The sequence below is a fragment of the Pristis pectinata genome, chromosome 4 (assembly GCF_009764475.1).
Source record: "Pristis pectinata isolate sPriPec2 chromosome 4, sPriPec2.1.pri, whole genome shotgun sequence".
Taxonomy (NCBI): domain Eukaryota; kingdom Metazoa; phylum Chordata; class Chondrichthyes; order Rhinopristiformes; family Pristidae; genus Pristis; species Pristis pectinata.
Window position 1 is genome coordinate 5,207,695 of NC_067408.1, and position 20,558 is coordinate 5,228,252.

Sequence of the window (20,558 nt, forward strand, 5' to 3'; positions counted from 1 at the left end):
GTCCCATTTGCCCTGATGCTCTTGTCCTCCTTGGTGGGAAACGTTCTGGGTTTGAGAGGTGCCGTTGGAGTAGCTGCAGTGGATTTTGTGAATGGTGCATGCTGAAGTCACTGCATGCAGCGGGCAGGGAATAACTGCTTGCAGCAGTTGAAAGGGTGTCAGTCAAACAGGCTGCTATGTTCTGGATGCTGTCAAACTTCTTAAGAGTCGATTGTACTCCACATTCCACATTGTGCTCCTGATGTGCCTTGTACATGGTGGAAATGCTTTGGGGTGTCAAGGGGTGAGTCACTTGCCACAGGGTACCCAGCCTCTGACCTGGTTTAGTAGCCAAACTATTTATGTGGCTGGTCCTGTTTATTTTATGGTCAGTGCTGATCCCCAGCATCTTGGGGCCCTCGACGATGATAATGTCACCTAGAGGTTGTTGGACTGTTTCTGTTGGAGATGGTCATTATTTGCCAGTTATTAACCCATGCCTGAACGTTATCTAGCCCTTGCTGCAATTAGGCACGGACTGCTTCATTTGCTGATGTATAATCATACAGTCTCTCCCAGATCCATAAATGAGGAGTTAAAAAGAATTACAGGATCTTCTTGGTGGTCAATTCCGACTGGTTGAGTGATTTTCCTCATCCTTAATCCCTTGGTGCTTACCTTGTGAACCCATTGAAGTAGAGAAACAGCACCTCATATTCTACCTGAGTAGCCTACAACCCAACAGCATGAATCTTGAATTCTCCAATTTCAGGTAACCTGCTCCCCCTCTGTCCCTTTTCTCTTTCCTCCTGACCTACCCAGTTCCTCCTACACCCACCCTAGCCCCCCATCACCCTGTTTCTTTCCCCTCCTCCACCCACTCTATCTGCCCATCACCCACACACCCCTCCCACTGGGTGCCCTCCCCCCATTGTTCCCATCTGCCCTCCCCACCTCCCTCATTTGATTCCATGCTGCACCTTCCTCTCCTATCAGCCCTCTGTCACCTCCACCTATCCCCTCCCAGCCTCTGTCACTGTCCCCACCCTCGCCTCCCCCATCTGCCTATCCCCCCCTCCTCACCTGGATCCACCGGTCACCTGCCAGCTCTTGCCCCTCCCCTTCCCCTCAACTCTTTATACCGGCCATCTATCTTTCAGTCCAGATGAAGGGCCTTGTCCCGAAATGTCGACTGTCGAATTCCCTCCACAGATGCTGCCTGATCTGCTGAGTTCCTCCAGCAGTTTGTTGCTCCAGATTCCAGCATCTTCGGTCTCGTGTCTCCGTGAGCCCATCGTACTTATAACTTGGTACATAAAACAGAAAATGCTGGAAGTAACCAGCAGGATGAGTGGTATCGCGTGAGAATGACACCACTTGCAAATGCGTCTCCCAACCCATCCTGAAATAGACACTATTGGCCCATTTTCTATGGGTGCTGAGTCTTAATGCTGGGAATATGTGGCCCAGCAGTGGGAATATCTCACCACCATACCATACCAAGGACAGATAGGAATGGGTAACAAAGGTTTGCCTTGTCAGTGACACCTGTGGCCCAGAGATTACAGAACAGTTTTATAAGGCATGATAAATAGGAATTTATGAATGGAAATATCAAATGTAGGATTCGTCGAGAGATGTAGGGAGCTATGGTGGTGTATACAGTGGTTGTATATTAGTTACAATACATACCTCTACTGCTTGGCAGGCACGGTAGTGTAGCGGTTAGCGTAACGCTATTACAGCGCCAGCGACCCGGGTTCAATTCCAGCCGCTGTCTGTATGGAGTTTGTACGTTCTCCCCGCGTCTGCGTGGGTTTCCTCCGGGTGCTATGGTTTCCTCCACATTCCAAGGACATACAGGTTAGGAAGTTGCGGGCGTGCTATGTTGGCGCCAGAAGCATGACGACACTTGCGGGCTGCCCCCCAGAATACTCCACCGAAAAGATGTTTCACTGTGTGTTTCGATGTACAGGTGACTAATAAAGAAATCTTATAAGAGGACAGCCGTTGGGACTATAGACTGCTGCAGCAGATATCCAGAGGCTGCTAAATGTCAGCATAAATGACAGATCGTGGCCTGTGGTCAGATTTGGTCTTTCATAGGGAAAATGACACTGGCAGCTACGGATTTATCATAGGATTCTTCATGTTGTTCCCTGTTGCATCCATATCTGTTCCTCAGCCACTGTTATTGGAACTGGTAATTGGTTTATTATTGTCACATGCATCGAGGTACAGTGAAAAGCTTTTGTCTGCGTGCCATCCAGACAGATTGTTCCATACATAAGCACATCGAGGTAGTGAAAAGGAAAAAAGAATGCAGAATATAGTGTTACAGTTACAGAGAAAGTGCAGGGCAGGGAGACAATAAGGTGCAAGGGCCACGATGAAGTAGATTGGGAGGTCAAGAGTTCACCTTTTGGCGTATGAGGTCTGTTGAACAGCGGGATAGAAGGTGTCCTTGAGCCTGGTGGTTCATGCTCTCAAGCTTTTATAAAGCAAGGAAAACAAGTCACAAGAATGGGGCGCCCAAACTTTTGAGTTTGGAGGCCAATTTTTAGGTCAGTGCGAAAGACTGGCCAAAGTTCTTGTCAGTCTTTCTGTGCATACGACTTGCTGGAAGGCAGAGTCTGCTGGGCCAGTAATGGAGTCAAAGAACGTGCAGCACTGATTTGAAGCTGCTTTGGGAAAATTCTACAGTGTGTATGAAGCTTGTGAGGACACTGAAGCAAGTTGTAACCAGAGGGCTGAAGCCTGCTTTGGATAGAAAGGGTTGCACGCTGCCTGACCTGCTGTTAGTCCCCAGTGTGCTGCTCTCCTGCAGGAAGGTGCCTCCCTTACTGATTGCCCACCCCTTCCTGATGTCTCCAGCCTGCTGTCCACCTGGACCAAACAAATATCTGTCCAGTAGGACTGCACCCCAACCTATCCAATCATTTGGTCAACCCAATCCCCCATCATTAACCAACTCCCTGCTCCCTTCCATAGCAATCTCATCCCCGGAAGGAAACTGTTGGGGAAATTCTACCACACACACCATCATGCAGGGTAGAATATTAAAGCTTCCCCTTCAGCAGGTCTTGGTAAGTGTATGTCTCTCAAAATCAAGTTTATAATTGGTTTACTATTATTGTCACATGTACCAAGGTAAAATGAAAAACTTGTCTTGCATACCATTCATACAGATCAATTCATTACACAGTGCATCGAGGTAGTACAAGGTAAAACAATAACAGAAAACAGAATAAAATGTAACAGCTACAGAGTGCAGTGCAGGCAGACAATAAGGTGCAAGGGCCACGACAAGGTAGATTGTGAGGTCAAGAGTCCATCTTATCGTACTAGGGAACCGTTCGATCATCTTATAACAGTGGGATAGAAGCTGTCCTTGAGCCTGGTGGTACGTGCTTTCAGGCTTTTGTATCTTCTGTCCGATGGGAGAGGGGAGAAGAGAGAATGTCCAGGGTGTGTGGTCTTTGATTATGCTGACTGCTTATTATTATTGACGTATGGCGTGTAGTTTGTTGTTTTGTAGTAGTAGCCTGTGCAAAGACATAAAATTACTATAAATTACAAAATAAATAAATAGCACAAGAAAAGGAATAATGACATGGTGTTCATGGGTTCATGGACCACATGGTCATACAACAGACGTCCTTGGCAGAGTGCTTGCCTTAACCTTTTTTAGGCACTCCTGTCTGACCTAAGGAGAGCAACCCAAGTTTCTCCAGGTTACTGAAGTCCTGGTAAATATTCCAGAGGTATGCTCTCCATCTTAAAACCTCAATGTGCTTCTTGACATGTGTCTAGAAGTGGCCAAAATGCAACACCTGGGAGCTGACCAGTGTTTGACATAGATTTAGCATAACTTTCTTTGCCATTGTTTATAAAGGCAAGGATCACATTTCTTTTCATCAACCACTTTTAAGTGCTGCCACCTTTAAAGATGTGGATGTACATCACTAGTATCCGTTCCAGCAACCAACCCCTCTCCCCAGCCCCAGCCTGCCAAAGTGAATTTGTAGATCCTCCCCATGGATGGATGAGGGTGGGTTTGCCGGCTGCTGTGGGGCCACAGGCACCTTCTACCGGGTGGGAACGGGGCATTTCCGTGTTCCTTCTCTCCCCACTCCGTCCCTGCCCCGAGCCACGACACTTGGGGCTGGGAGCGCTGAGCAGACTAGTTCTCCCCCTCTCCCGCTCCTCTTACCCCCCCCCGCTCTCCCCTCCCCCCCCCCTCGCGCTCAACCCTCTCTCGCGCTCCCCCTCCCTCTCTCGCGCTCGCCTCCCCCCCCCACCCTCGCCCTCCCCCCCTCGCGCCCCTGTGGCTGGCGGCCACTCTCCCCGTGCCTGCTCACTCTCCCAGCACGGCTGTTCCTCTGATCCTCTGCCGCAGTGTTTTTGTTCATGTATGAACTGTTCTCCGGAACAGAACGTTGTCATAACCTGGGGACCTCCTGTATGTTGGATTTGACTTGCATTGGTAATTTGGCCGGGTATCTGTATTACTACTAACAAAGCCAAAACTATAGTCATATAGAGTTCTACGCATCAACACAGCAAGCTTAAGGGATTGTGTATAAAATGGAGTATTTGTATTTTCAAATATTAAATTATTAAAAGCGTGATTGGTGACTTCACTGAGGTCACATATCCTGATTTGACCGCTTTATAATTCTGTCAGGAGCTAAAAAGCTTCAAGGTGTTCAGTGAGGCAGCATTCATTCAGATCACAATCAAAAGGTCACTGTTTGTGTCACTGGGCTTTGTGAATTGTACTGTGTCAGTTCCAATTAGAGATCGAGATACTATTGACATATTAATGAGCCCATAATACCTAAAGGAAAAAGAGCAGAACTGTACGCCAGTAACATATGTCACCTTTAACGGTATTAAGATCTCCCAAGATAATTCTCAGAGGTGATTATCAGGCAAGATTTAACACCGACCCGTGAGTGAGATAGGAAGAGGTGTTTTAGACATGTGGCTTTCTTTCAGATGGGGCCTCTTGTACTTTATTTACATCATGGTGCTGTCAGGAATGATAAGATAAGAGAGTTATTTATTAGTCGCATGTACATTGAAACACAGTGAAATATGTCTTTTTGCGTTACTGAGAATGTTCTGGGGGGCAGCCTACAAGTGTTGCCACGCTTCCGGCGCCAACATAGCATGCCCACAACATCCTAACCCGTACATCTTTGAAACGTGGGAGGAAACCGGAGCACCCGGAGGAAACCCACGCAGACACAGGGAGAACGAACAAACTCCTTTCAGGCGGCAGCGGGAATTGAACCCAGGTCTCTAGTGCTGTAATAGCATTACGCTAACCGCTATGCTACCGTGCCGCCCAATGCTGGCCTGCACTACCCCCTCTACTTACACAGATTCATGGAGTTATACAGCAGGGAAACAGGCCATTCTGGCCAACTGATCCACGCTGACCAAAATCCCTGTCTAAGCTAATCCCATTTGCCTGCATTTGGCCCATATCCCCCTAAACCTTTCCTATCCAGGGACTTAGACAAAGTGAATAGGAAGAGCTGATTTTCCTCAGTAAAAGAAAACTAGGGGGCAGAGCTTTAAGGAAATGAGAGTGCAGGGGACATGATTGGGGTATATAAAATTATGAGGGGTATAGATAGGGTAGACTGCAGGAGACTTTTCCCCATATCAGAGGTAGATAAAACTAGAGGACATAGGTTTAGGGTAAGGGGGAAGAGATTCAGAGGGGGACCTTCTTCACCGAGAGAGTGGTGAGTACCTGGAATGCACTGCCTGAGAGAGTGCTTGAAGCTGGGTCACTGACAGCATTTAAGAAGTGTTTAGATGAGCACTTGAATTGCTGGGCACAGAAGACTCCAGACCTAGTACTGGTCGGCATGGATGAGTGGGGCTGACTGGCCTTTTTCCATGCTGTATGATTCTATGACTCTATGAAAATATATTTTTACCCAGAGAGTAAGGATGTGTTGATGAAGCACTGGTGAGACCTCATTTGGAATACTGTGTGCAGTTTTGGGCACTTATCTTAGGAAGGATGTACTGATATTGGAGAGGGTTCAGAGAAGATTTACGAGGATGATTCCCAGAATGGAAGGGCTGACATACGATGAGTGTTTGTCAGCTCTTGGACTGTACTCACTGGAGTACAGAAGAATGAGAGGGGACCTCATAGAAACATTTCGAATGTTCAAAAGACTGGACAGAGTAGATGTGGCTAAGCTGTTTCCCTTGGTGGGTGAGTCCAGGACTATAGGGCATGGTCTTAGAGTTAGAGGGTACCCATTTAGAACAGAAATGAGAAGAAATTTTTTTAACCAGAGGGTTCTGGATCTATGGAATTTGTTGCCAGGTACAGCAGTGGAGGCCCAATCATTGGGGGTGTTTAAGGCGGAGATTGATAGGTATCTAATTAGTCAGGGTATGAAGGGATATGGGAAAAAGGCCGGGGATTGGGGCTAGATGGGAGAATAGCTTAGCTCATGGTGAGGTAGCGGAGCAGACTCAATGGGCCGAATGGCCTACTTCTGCTCCTTTGTCTTGTGAGTGGTGGGCGCCTGGAACTCACTGCTCGAGAGGGTGGTACAGGCAGAAACCCTCATCACACTCGGGTATGTACTTGAAGAGCTTTGACTTGCGATGCCGCAGATCTAGTGCTGGAAGGCCAGATTAGGTTTGCTCAATCTTTCAACCAGCACAGATACTAATTGGGCAGCCTTAAACCTCCCCAGGCTCACTGGCAATCCAACAATAAATTGCAGTAATATAAAGGCAATTACAACGGACACTGATTATGATTTAGGATTGGAGAGGCTGTGGATGGTCGTTTTGCAGAGAAGCTGTGGTTGTTCTTAAGCAGAGAAGCTTTAAGCAAAATTTTATAGAGGTGTTCAAAATTAGAAGGGGATTTGTTGGCACAATTAAGCAGAAAATGTCACCAGATGCTGAAAGCCTGGTGACCAAAGGGCACAGATTTTGACAGTGCTGTCGAATGGTGAATGTCCGAGCAAGCTTGAGGGATTGTATGGTCTTTGTTGTGTTCTGATAGATGAAGCAATTTAAGGCAACATGAGAAAAGATAATGTTTTACTTGCTCTAAGTTCAGATCTGCAGCTGAGGGGACAGTGGAAAGCAGGTTCAACAGAAACTTTCAGTCGGGAAATGAATAAATATTTAAAGATAAAATTATTATAGGGCTGCTCTGATTGGTTAGCCTTTTCAATGCAGTGACTCAAGCCACCACCTGTGCTGCAACATTCAATGAGTTGATGAAAATAAATCTGATTGGTATTGAGTTGTTACTGGGGCTAACTGGAGGGGTCATTGTTTCCTCATAAAACTAACATTTATACTACGAAAACCAATTTAAGAACACTTTGGAAATGACCTAATTGAAATGTTCTGCCCCCCCCCCCTTATCCCACTGCCCCCATCACCCCATCTCTTTCCCCTCCCCTGCCCTCTCCATCTGCCCCTCACCCACACATCCCTCCCTCCGGTTCCCCTCCCCACCTCCTTCCCTTTATTCCATGGTCCACTCTCCTCTCCTGTAAGTTTCCACCTTCCTCAGCCCTTTGTCACTTCCACCATCACCTCCCAGCTTCTTACATCATTTCCACTCTCCCGTCCCTGACCTTCCTCTCCTCTCCCCCCCCACAAATACTATCTCACCTCTTTCCAGTCCTGATGAAGGGGCTTGACCCAAAACTTCAACTGTCCATTTCCCTCCATAGATGCTGCCTGATTGGTATTGAGTTGTTACTGGGGCTAAGGTGGACGGGTCTCATTAAACTAACATTTATATTATGAATACCAATTTAAGAAGTCTTTGGAAATGACCACCTAACTAAACTTTCTGGACAAATGTGGAGTGACGTTTGATATCATAAAGTTGTACAGCACAGAAATGGGCCTTTCAACCCATTGGGTCCATGCACACCAATTCCTTCTGCCTGCATTAGGACAGTATCCTGTAACCTGTAACCAGTTCCCAGTTCAAACTCCATTCTCAGAGATGTAGATTATTGGAGATTATTTGACTCATTATACCTATGCCAGTTCCTTGAAAGAAGATTTGCCTCGGGCTTCTAGATCTCTAGATTCTCCCCAAAGCCTTGCAGTTTCTCTTCCATTTCAGTGATCTGTCTGCTTGCATTTTGAACATCCCTTTGCTTTGTGTAAAGCAGAAATTACTGGAAATGCTGCAGTATTTTTAGAAAGCAGAGAACAAAGCTAATGCTTCTGGTTGATGGCCTTTCCTCAGAAGTGGAAAAAGTTAGGAGATAAAGCAACACAAACACAAGTAAGTAGCAGGAGTAGGCCACTCGGCCCCTCAAGCCTGTCCTGCCATGGCTGATCCCTCCCAGGCCTTGATTCTCCTCCGTGCCAGTTCTGCATCATCCTCCAATCTTTTAAAAGTTTTATTTTGCCACCACTTTAAATTCTTCTAATGATCCAGCCACTTCCATTGACACAGCACATCCCAACGCCCTTCACAGGAACATTCACAGTAGTAGTTCTGTTTTATAAAGAAGCAAAGAAGCTTTGTGGATGTAAGAACAGAACTTTGAATGAGGTATTTCTGGAGGAGTGGCAATGAAATAAACACTAATGCAAAAGCAAAATATTGTGGATATGAATTTAATTTTGGTTTTGATTTCAGATTTGCAGCATCTGCGGTGATTTTGGTTTTGATTTCAGATTTGCAGCATCTGCGGTGATTTTGGTTTTGATTTCAGATTTTCAGCATCTGCGGTAATTTTGGTTTTGTATTTGTTCCATATTACATGGGGTTATTTCAGGAGATCCCACTCCTGATCATCACCTGGTCTTTGCTGATGGTGTTTGCTCTGGAGTCTCATGCAGGAAGGATGACTGCCTGTAGGAGGCAGCAGGGAGCAATAGGAGCCTTTCACAAAACAGGAGCTGGCGTCAGAAAGATTTTACTTTTAAAATAGATGACATAAAGTAATACCAATGAATCAGATTCAGAAGATTGATGTACCATTTAATTTAGCAAGTTTGTGAACTCTTAGTACTCTGTAAAGCACTAGTTCTGCCACAGCTAGAGTATTGATTACCACATTACAGAAGAGCACAGAAGTCTGTTACATCAAATAACAAGATGTTATATCTGTGTGGAGGAACAGAGGGATCTTTGGGTCCATGTCCGTAGATCCCTCAAGGTTGCCATGCAGGTCGATAGGGTTGTTAAGAAGACGTATGGAGTGTTGGCCTTCGTTACTCAGGGTATTGAGTTCAAGCGAGGTGATTTTGCAGCTCTATAGAACTCTGGTTAGACCACACTTGGAGTATTGTGTTCAGTTCTGGTCACGTCATTATAGGAAGGATGTGGAAGCTTTAAAGAAGGTGCAGAGGAGATTTACCAGGATACTGCCTGGATTGGAGAGCATGTCTTATAGGTTGAGTGAGCTAGGGCTTTTCTCGTTAGAGCAAAGGAGGAGGAGAGGTGACCTGATAGAGGTGTACAAGATGATAAGAGGCATAGATCGAGTAGACAGCCTTTTTCCCAGGGTGAAAATGGCTAACACGAGGGGACATAATTTTAAGGTGATTGGAGGAAGGTATAATTGGGATGTCAGGGGTAAGTTTTTTTACACAGAGAGTGGTGGGTGTGTGGAACGCACTGCCAGCAGTGGTGGTGGGGGCAGATACATTAGGGACATTTAAGAGATTCTTAGATAGACACACGGATGATAGAGAAATGGAGGGCTATGTGGGAGGGAAGGGTTAGATAGATCTTAGAGCAGGATAAAATGTCAGCACAACATTGTGGGCCAAAGGGCCTGTACTGTGCTGTAACGTTCTATGTTCTATCTGTGGTAATTTTGGTTTTGATTTCAGATTTGCAGCATCTGCAGTGATTTTGGTTTTGATTTCAGATTTGCAGCATCTGCGGTAATTTTGGTTTTGTATTTGTTCCACACTACATGGGGTTATTCAGGAGATCCCACTCCTGATCATCACCCAAGTGTTTACTCTGGAGGCTCGTGCAGGAAGGGTGACTGCCTGTAGGAGGCAGCAGGGAGCAATAGGAGCCTTTCACAAAACAGGAGCTGGTGTCAGAAAGAGAAAAGTAAAATAGATGACATAAAGACAATAGAGGAATAGGCATCACTAAAATACGGTCAGCCGAGTGAAGGAGGGTTACAGCTGATGAACTGCTCCTGAGCAGGATCCCAGAGGGAGGGAGTGAGAAAAAAGAAATACCAATGAATCAGATTCAGAAGATAAGATTTCTTTATTAGTTACATGTACATTGAAACACACAGTGAAATGCATCTTTTACGTAGAGTGTTCTGGGGGCAGCCCGCAAGTGTCGCCACGCTTCCGGCGCCAACATAGCATGCCTACAACTTCCTAACCCGTATGTCTTTGGAATGTGGGAGGAAACCGGAGCACCCGGAGGAAACCCATGCAGTCACGGGGAGAATGTACAAACTCCTTACAGACAGCGGCCGGAATTGAACCCGGGTCGCTGGCGCTGTAAAGTGTTACGCTAACCGCTGCACTACTGTGCCTGCCCATTTGATTGATGTACCATTTAATTTAGCAAGTTTGTGAACTATTAGTACTCTGTAAAAACACTAGTTCTGCCACAGCTAGAGTATTGATTACCACATTACAGAAAAGCACAGAAGTTTGTTTATATCAAATAAGGGTCTCCCTGCAACAAACAATCTGCTGAACGAACTCGATGTGTTGAGCAGGGTCTGTGGGAGGTCTCCAAGGGTCTCCCAGGTTTGGCAATGCATGGATAGAGGGAAGCAGTCAAGAAGGGATGCCACCACAGGAAACATCTTCAGCATTCAAAAGGGTGATGTGCTGGTCCCATCTTCATTAATACCTACTCCCCATGGTATCTTCCTGCAACCGTAGGAATTCCAACACTGCCCTTTTACCTCCTCCCTGTGTACACCGGAGGCCCAATCACTCCCGAAATAGATTTAGAAAATGCTTGAAATACTTAGCAGTTAGATGGCATCTGGGTGGAAACGAACATTTCAGTTTGATGACCTTTCGTTAGAACAGGGAGAGGAAAGAGTAACAACAAATGAGATTCAGAGGACTTATGCACAACTTACTTGAGGGAGTGCTTTGAATTCAGAACTTTATAAAACACTAGTTAGGCCACAGCTCAATTACCAGTTACACTGTTACAGGAAGAATGATCAGAGACTGCACGTGTTCTGACAAAAGATCATTGACCTGAAATGTTAGCTCTCCACATGTGCTGCCTGTCCAGCTGAATATTTCCATTGTTTAATTCTCCCCCAGGTTTATAGCATCTGTGTTTTTTTTTTGCTTTTTGACTCAAACATTCACTCCAGGTGAAGCAGCGATTCACCTGTGCATGTATGTTCTCGTGCATATGACAATAAACTTGACTCGTTGTCATATGCGCATGTGTGCACCGGTGCAAGGAAAAACTTACTTGCAGCAGCATCACAGGCACATAGCATCAGATAAGCAGCATTCACAAGACAAACATAAACACAATCTTTACAAGAAAGCACACGATTAGAACAAAAAACACAAATTACATTTTAGTGAAAAGTGATCAAAGTGGTAATAGTGTTGCTGTACGGAGGCAGTGATTAGGATTGTGCAGGTTGGTTCACGAACCGAGTGGTTGAAGGGAAGTAGCTGTTCTTGAACCTGGTGGTGTGGGACTTCAGGCTTCTGTACCTCCTGCCCGATGGTAGCTGTAAGAAGATGGCACGGCCCGGATGGTGGGGATCTATGATGATGGGTGTTGCCTTCTTGAGGCAGCGCCTCCTGTAGATACCACCGATGGTGGGGAGGGATGTGCCTGTGATGTATTGGGCTGAGTCCGCTACTCTCTGCAGCTTCTTATGTTCCTGTGCATTTGAATTGCCGTCCCAGGCCATGATGCAACCAGTCAGGATACTTTCAACAACTGCAATTGTGCTGCACTCAAAATGTGGCATCCTGTACGTTAAAGAAACCAAGTACAGATCAGGCGATCACTCTGCTTTCAGTGATGACCCAGGAGTTTCCAATTACCTGTCACTTCAATTCTCCATTCACTCTGACTTCTCTGCTTTTGGCCTCCTACATCTGTCCTCCACAGCACCTCATGCCCTGACCTGACACATCTCAGCCCTCTCAACTTGTCATTGAATTCAACAATTTTGGCTAATTATCCATTCCAGTCCTTTTTTATCTCACATTTCCAGCATTCTGTTTTTTTTGCTCCTCTCCTGGTGTTTTGGATTTCTTTGATCCACTTAACACCTCCTCTGGACATTCCTTTACCGTCCTCCTTTTTCTATTCCCAAAATTTGTCTCATCGTCTTTCCCCGCAACATAAAACTTGTTTCATTTCAGAACATTTCCCAGTTCCGATGGAACGCTGCTTCTCTCCACAGACGCTGCCTGACCTGCTGAGTATTTATGACATTTTTCTGTCGTTAGTTTGGCATGGATAGATGCCTAGTTAAAGTGCAGAGAATAAATGTAGGGACGGTAGTGTAGTGGTTAACATAACGCTATTACAGCACCAGCAACCCGGGTTCAATTCCCGCCGCTGTCTGTAAGGAGTTTGTACGTTCTCCCCGTGTCTGCGTGGGTTTCCTCCGGGTGCTCCGGTTTCTTCCCACATTCTACAGACGTACGGGTTAGGAAGTTGCGGGCGTGCTATGTTGGCGCCAGAAGCGTGGCGACACTTGCGGGCTGCCCCCCAGAACACTCTACGCAAAAGATGCATTTCACTGTGTGTTTCGATGTACATGTGACTAATAAAGAAATCAAATGGGTCATTTTCAGGCTGTTACATAAGAACATTAGAAAATAAGAGCAGGATTAGGCCATTTGGCCCCTCCAGCCTGTCCTACCGTTAAATATGATAATGGCTGATCTATTCCTAGGCCTCATATCCTCTTCTGTGCCAGCTCCTTGTAGCACCCAGTTCCCCGATCTTTCGAAAATGTATCTACTTCCTCCTTGGATACCCTCACAGGGTGGAGATGAAATTTACCAGGATATTAACAATTAAAACACTGGAAGAACTCAGCAAGTCAAGTACCATCAGTGGAGGCAAAGGGATGGCTGATGTTTCAGGTCTAGGCCCTGTGTAGATGGAGGATAGCTGGTAAATAGAAGTGAGAGCAGAGGCTGGAAGGTGATTGGTGGAACCAGATGAGGAAGGAGACAGAGGCTGGGAGGTGGTGTTGCTTAGGATGGAATGTTACTGGGCTGGATGGGCTGAGTTTCCCTCTATGGGTGAGGGTGATAGAGATGTGAAGAATTATGTAAAGCATAGATAGGGTAGATTGTAATAAACTTTTCCACAAAGGGTATGGGTTTAGGGGGCATTTGAGGAAGATTTTTTCTCATTCCAGGGGATGTTTAAAGTCTGGACTGCCCTGGTGGAGAAGTCAGTTACTCTCACAACATTTAAGAAGCATCTCATCGAGCACTTGAATCGTCAAGCTGTCATAGGCTGCAGACCAAGTGCTGGTCGGTGGGGTTGGTATAGTGGCTACTTGATGCTCATGGTGGGCTGAAGGGCCTGTTTCTGTGCTGTGTGGCTCTATAGCTTTAAGTACTTGTAGGGTTTGTTGATGTGGAGCATTCTCCCTACTATTTGACGAGGATGAATCTCAGAATCAGGTTTATTATCATTGACATGTGTCGTGAAATTTGTTGTTTTGTGGCAGCAGTGCAAGACATAAAAATTACTATAAGTCACAAAAAAAATGCAAAAGAGGAATAACGAGGTGGTGTTTATGGACCGTGGCGGAGGCGAAGTTCCCCTTTGGAAACAAGACATGGGAATAAATAGAAGTAAGGAACAAATTCCTTGTCACCAGTCCCACAGATTTCACCACCCACAGCCCCACTGAAAACAGACCAGAGATTGTAAAAACCTAGCTTCGCCGCTCACACTCAATGTGGCGAGAGGCAGATGTTGCGTCTTGTCGACTATTGTCCTGTTAGCAAACTTAGGGGTGGACTAACAGCACTTAAACCCAGCAAAGAAGGTAGCCGAAGCTTGTTCAGGAGATGCCCATTTGTTAAATAAATCAATCTGAAATCACCGTGTGATGTTAACATTTTTCATTTTCTGAACTTAGTGAATTTGTAAAAGATCTTTCAGCAGAACAAAGCATTTATATCCTTTTCTTGCTTTCCTGTTTTTTTAAAATTCCTTTTTGTTTCTTATTCCTCTATTTACCGACTCCAATTCAAAGCCGGGACTTGTTAATGGAGTGATTTCCGCCACGTCACCTGACCATCTGAAAGCGCTCTATCTGATAACATTGGCCCATGGGTTGAATAGAGCGCTTTGCCACCGCTGTGGATGCTGGGATGCCTCAGACGCCATTGCAGCGTCTGGATTTCGTCTGTGGAAGAGCGCCAGCGGGCTGGAAACACGGGGAACTGTAGCAGGGGATGGATGAGCTAATGTAAAGAGCAGATTAATGATAGCTGGAGGGGAGTTGATCACCATTTTACATCTTAGGTGACTGGTAATCGCGAGAATATCATAGAATCTCATTTATGAGTCAATAACATGATGTCACCCTTTAAATGGTATTTATATCTATCACCCTGGCGGCGTCGGCTTTAGCTCAGTGGTTACTTCGTTCAATGACTGATACCTCCGGTCGCGAGTTCGCGGCCGGACAACCACGGGCGCTGACCGACGTTTTATTTCGTTAACTTCTTTTTCAATTTATTTTTCTTAATTTTCCACGGAATAATGTGTTCTCTGGGAACGGCAAACCAGGAAACGACCAAGATTTTTTCTGAAATACAGCTTCTGGAGGGAGTGTGGCTCTTGTAAGCCTTTCTGTATAAATTTCACCCGCCATCCTTTTTTTGACTTCTTTTCCTCTCTGTGTATCTGGTCTTCTGAACATGTCCCCATGTCTTGGAACCACATTAGCAACAAATTACACGATTCTATCTGCCACGAGTCTTCACTCTAGCAGAGAAATTCCATCTGCTACCCAGATTGACCGATTTCTTCCTTAAGAGCACCGAACTACTTTCTGATTTATTTGGTAAATGTAACTCCCTCGAGAATCTCTAACCCCATGTAATTGGTTGATATCTAGAGCGCGGTGCCAGAGGAGGTGGTCGAATCCAATTCAATTCCCACCTTAAGGAGGCATTTAGGCGAGACATGGAAGGTCACAGCCCTAATGGGGGCAAATGGGATTAGTGGGTGAGCAGGAAAGGTTAGCGCGGACGTGGTGGGCCCGTTTCTGTTCTGTACAACTCGTGGACTCTAGAATTGGCGCCATCTAATGGCAACGGACACCAGTCCAGTTAAATTGAAATTCAGTGCTAATTTGATTTCACTTCCAATTATATCTTAGAACATAGAACAGCACAGGGCAGGCCCTTCAGCCCACAATGTTGTGCCGACATAGCTAATCCCTCCTACCTACAGAATGCCCACATCCCTCCATTTTCCTCTCATTCATGTGCCCATCCAAGCCCCTCTTAAAAGCCCCCAATGAATTTGCCTCCACCATCCTATCAGGCAACACATTCCAGGCGTCCACCACTCAGTAAAAAACGTACCCCTCACGTCTGTTCTGAACCTACCCCCTCTCACCTTAAATGCATGCCCTCTGGTATTGGTTCGCTCAATAATGGGAAAAAGATATTGCTTGTCCACCCTGTCTATGCCCCTCATAATTTTATACACTTCCAACAGATCACCCCTCAGCCTCTGCCACTCCAGAGAAAAGAGCCCAAGTTTGTCCAGTGTCACAAACCAGCAACAAAAGAAACACACTGAGCATGATTCAGTGTTAAAAACTATTTTATTAATCACTACTTATGATAATACGTAAAATAAAAGTTAAAAAAAAATGTTAGTATGTTAGAATTCAAGAATGTTAAACCTCGAACGTTAACCCCAAAACTAAACTCTTCGTGTGTGTGTGTGACAAAGTCCAAAACTCCCAGTTCCTGAATGGTTCTTAAAGTTCAGTTCCGCAAGCCATAAGGTGAAACATGAGCAAGGGCTTCTTCAACAACCACCGTTGTCTGAAGATAAGATGTAGATGTAGAAAAACATAGAGAGAGTACATACGAAATCCAAATGTTCCACGATGGAACCCAAACGACACTTCAGTGTTTACTCGGTAGTGACTTCCTCACCCCGAAAAGCATCCGAACCGTGGTCGTCCACACACAAATACCTGTTTCCTTCTACAGGTCAGCAACAAAGTGAACTCCACCGGATTACTTCCAACTTCCATACATGGATTTCAGTGGCAAACACAGTTATTGTTTCTCATCCATCGATAGAGAAAACAAGCAGGCTGGTGTCTCTCTCCCTTCTCTCTCTCTCTTTCTTCTTCTAACTTCTTCAACAACGTCATTACGTCCTTTATCTTCTATTGACGTAAGCACGCCCCACACACACATACACACACTCTCTATCTTAAAGGGACTTTCACTGAGTCCATAACACCAGCCTCTCCTTTTCTTCTTAAAGAAAACTTTTCTGTTCCTTCATATTTTATACTGCAACTGTCAACTATCAAGAGCTAGAACGCTAGAATTATTTACCCTGACATTCTGAAGTGTTTGATTTATTATGGGTTGAGATTTTGTCTCCGTGTCTTGAGTCTTCTGAAGGCCCTTCCTCCAAGGGCAGTGGAACCAGACTGAGGCAGAGAGAGAGAGAGATGCTTGATAAGCAGGAGGTGAAAAGTTATCCAGGATAGAGGTTACAATCAGATGGAGCAGTGTTGAGAGGCCCAGTGGTCCACCCCTGTTCCTACACAAGTTATTGTACAGCACAAACACAGGCCCTTTGGCCCACCACATCCATGCCAGCCCTTTTGCCCAGCCACATCAGTTGCATTTGCTTTTCCAGTACACCCCTGCATTACAGAGCAGTGGCATCCCTACAAAAGTGTCTGTATCGCCATTTTCTGTAATACAAAACCTTGACAAAAATTGCCAAGACATATTGTTTCTTATGCATTTCATGTTTATTTAGTCTTTTTTCAAATATATTCCACAGGAGTGGATTTTTATTCCATATCTCAAATTTTTGGTAGAGATTTGTGAATTCCTTAAGGGTGAATTTCCTTTACCTGAATTGCCGAAATGCTGGGTACACCTTCATAGGTCTAACTTTCTATGCCTTGCCTGTTCATGTGTCTAACTAAATGCTGCTTAAACATAGTGATTGTATCTGATTCCACTACCTCCTGGAAGCACCTTCCAGATAATGACCACTGTGTAAAATAAAAACTTACCCCTCATATCCCCTTTAAAACTTTCCTTTCACCTTAAGCCCTCTTGTTATTGATGCCCCCACCATGGGAAAAAGATTCTAACTATCTGTTCAAGTTCCTAGGAGTGAATATCACGAGTAGCCTGTCCTGGTCAAATCACGTAGATGCAACGGCCAAGAAAGCTCACCAGCGCCTCTACTTCCTCAGGAGGCTAAAGAAATTCAGTTTGTCCCCTTTGACACTCATCAACTTTTATTGATGCACCATAGAAAGCATCCCATCTGGATGTATCACGGCTTGGTACGGCATCTGCTCTGCCCAGGACCACAAGAAACTGCGGAGAGTTGTGGACATAGCCCAGCGCGTCACAGAAACCAACCTCCCCTCCTTGGACTCTGTCTTTACCTCTCACTGCCTTGGCAAAGCAGCCAGCATAATCATAGACCCCACCCACCCTGGTCATTCTCTCTTCTCTCCTCTTCCATCAGGTAGAAGATACAGGAGCCTGAGGGCACGTACCACCAGACTTGACAGCTTCTACCCCACTGCAATAAGACTATTGAACGGTTCCTTTATACAATGAGATGGACTATGACCTCATGATCTATCTTGTTGTGACCTTGCACCTTATTGCACTGCACTTCCTCTGTAGCTGTGACAATTTACTCTGTACTGTTATTGTTTTTACCTGTACTACCTCAGTACGCTCTGTACTAACTCAATGTAACTGCACTGTGTAATGAATTGACTGTACGATCGGTTTGTAAGACAAGCTTTTCGCTGTACCTCGGTATAAGTGACAGTAATAAACCAATACCAGGTAGAGTATTCCAGAGCTATCCCACTCTTTGAGTGAAGAGATTTCTCCTCGTCTGAATCCTGAAAGCCCTACTCCTTATTTCTAAGACTTTGATCCCCAGTTCTAGACTCCTTAGCCAGGGGCTATTCCATCCCTGCATCCACCCTGTCGAGCTCTGTAAGTAGATGTGAGACCAAGCTAATAGAGGCTGGTGTGGTATAAATGGTAAGGAACTGGTCACCATGATCAATACAATGGGTTAAGTTGGCCGTGTTAGTGAGATGATCATACTTTCATCATTGCCTTTTGTAAGAGGGATGTGGGAGGAGACCCACACGGCCACAGGGAGAACCTGCAAACTCCACACAGACAGCACCCGAGGTCGGGATCAAATCTGGGTCTCTCTCCAAATGAAGTAGAGCCACTGGTGTGCCTTCTTCATGATTGCATTAATATGTTGGGCTCAGGATAGATCCTCTGAGACGTTGATGCCCAGGAACTTGAAGCTGCTCACCCTTTGCACCGCCGACCCCTCAACGAGGACTGGTGTGTGTTCTCCCGACTTCCCCTTCCTGAAGTCCGCAATCAGTTCCTTGGTCTTGCTGACGTTGAGTACGAGGTTGTTGTCACGATACCACTCAACCAGCTGATCGAGTATAGAATAGTATAGAAGAAGAAGGTCCTAAATGGGATTGGTGTAGATGGCACAAAGGTTGGCATGGAAGTGGTGGGCTGAAGGGCCTGTTTCTGTGCTGGACTCTGTGACTCCATGAAATCCGTCAACCCTATCCATTTCTGGCTCGTATGTAATGCATTGTGGCTGACTCTGAAATGTTGCAGCATGCACTCAGGATCCTTTCATTCCTTAACTCTTGCACCTCAGCTGGGTGCTAAACGTCCCACGATCCGTGATACTACTCTTTGGGGAAGAGAAGGATGTTTCTGGCACGTTGGGCAATTTGTATCCTGCATATTTGTTTCAGTACAATTATTTTCTAATTGTACTGTTGTGCTTTTATATATTCTCAGGAGGTGGCAGTGTTGTGTCAGCCAGCTGCAGCCGTTCAATCTGCTCACTGTTCAACAGTAATCATTGCAGAAGGCATAGTAATATAAATTAACGACATAAACATTACTATCTGCCCCTCCCCACCTTCCTTTTCCCCATAGAGGACGAGAGCATTTGACACAAACATTGTTAGCAAGAAACAGTGCAGGGTCTCAACCCAAAATGTCGACCACGTCTCTGCCTCCACAGATGCAGCCTGACCCACTGCGTTCCTCCAGCAGCTTGTTCTTTGCTCCAGATTCCAGCATCTGCTGTCCCTTGTGTCTACACAAACACTGTTAGCCAGGTGTATTTATGGAATGCCAAGGCCATTTGACCCATCACTTCAGTACCACCTCTCCAAGTAGTCCCACTTTATCCCCACTTCCCTTTTTATCTGACACCCTTTTGAAAATCCCTGTTGAATCTGCTCCCACTGCCTTTTCAGGTCCTAGACTGCGGCAACTCACTGTGAAATAGCAGCGGGAGATGCTGGAAATGCTCAGCAGGTCAGGTAGCGTCTCTGGAGAGTGGAACAAGGTCAATGACCTTTCACCAGAACTACTTGACCTAATGAGGTCAGAGTTATCATCAAAACCAATTCTGATGTAACATCATCGACCTGAAGCTTGAAGCCGTTTTCTGTCTTCACAGATGCTGCCTGACCTGCTGAGTGTTTCCAGTATTTTCTTCTTTTACTTAGGATTGCCAATGTCTGCAGATTTTGCTTTTCAATTCACTTGAATCTCCTCAATTCCCTCATAGAACCATAGAACACTACAGCACAGAAAACAGGCCATTCGGCCCTTCTAGTCTGTGCTGAAACTTTATTCCACTAGTCCCATTGGCCTGCACCCAGTCCATAACCCTCCAGACCTCTCCCGTCCATGTACCTATCCAATTTATTCTTAAAACTTAAGAGTGAGCCTGCATTTACCATGTCAGATGGCAGCTCGTTCCACACTCCCACCACTCTCTGTGAAGAAGTTCCCCCTAAACCTTTCCCCTTTCACCCTAAAGCCATGTCCTCTCATACTTATCTCTCCTAATCTAGGTGGAAAGAGCCTGCTTGCATTTACTCTGTCTATACTCCTCAGAATTTTGTAAGTTATCAAATCTCCCCTCATTCTTCTGCGCTCCAAGGAATTAAGTCCTAACCTGTTCAATCTTTCCCTGTAACTCAACTCCTGAAGACCTGGCAACATTCTAGTAAATCTCCTCTGCACTCTTTCAATCTTACTGATATCCTTCCTATAGTTAGGTGACCAGAACTGCACACAATACTCTAAATTTGGCCTCACCAATGTCTTATACAACCTCACCATAACATCCCAACTCCTATACTCAATACTTTGATTTATGAATGCCAGGATGCCAAAAGCCTTCTTTACAACCCTGTCTACCTGTGACGCCACTTTCAGGGAATTATGTATCTGAACTCCCAGATCCCTTTGTTCCTCTGCACTCCTCA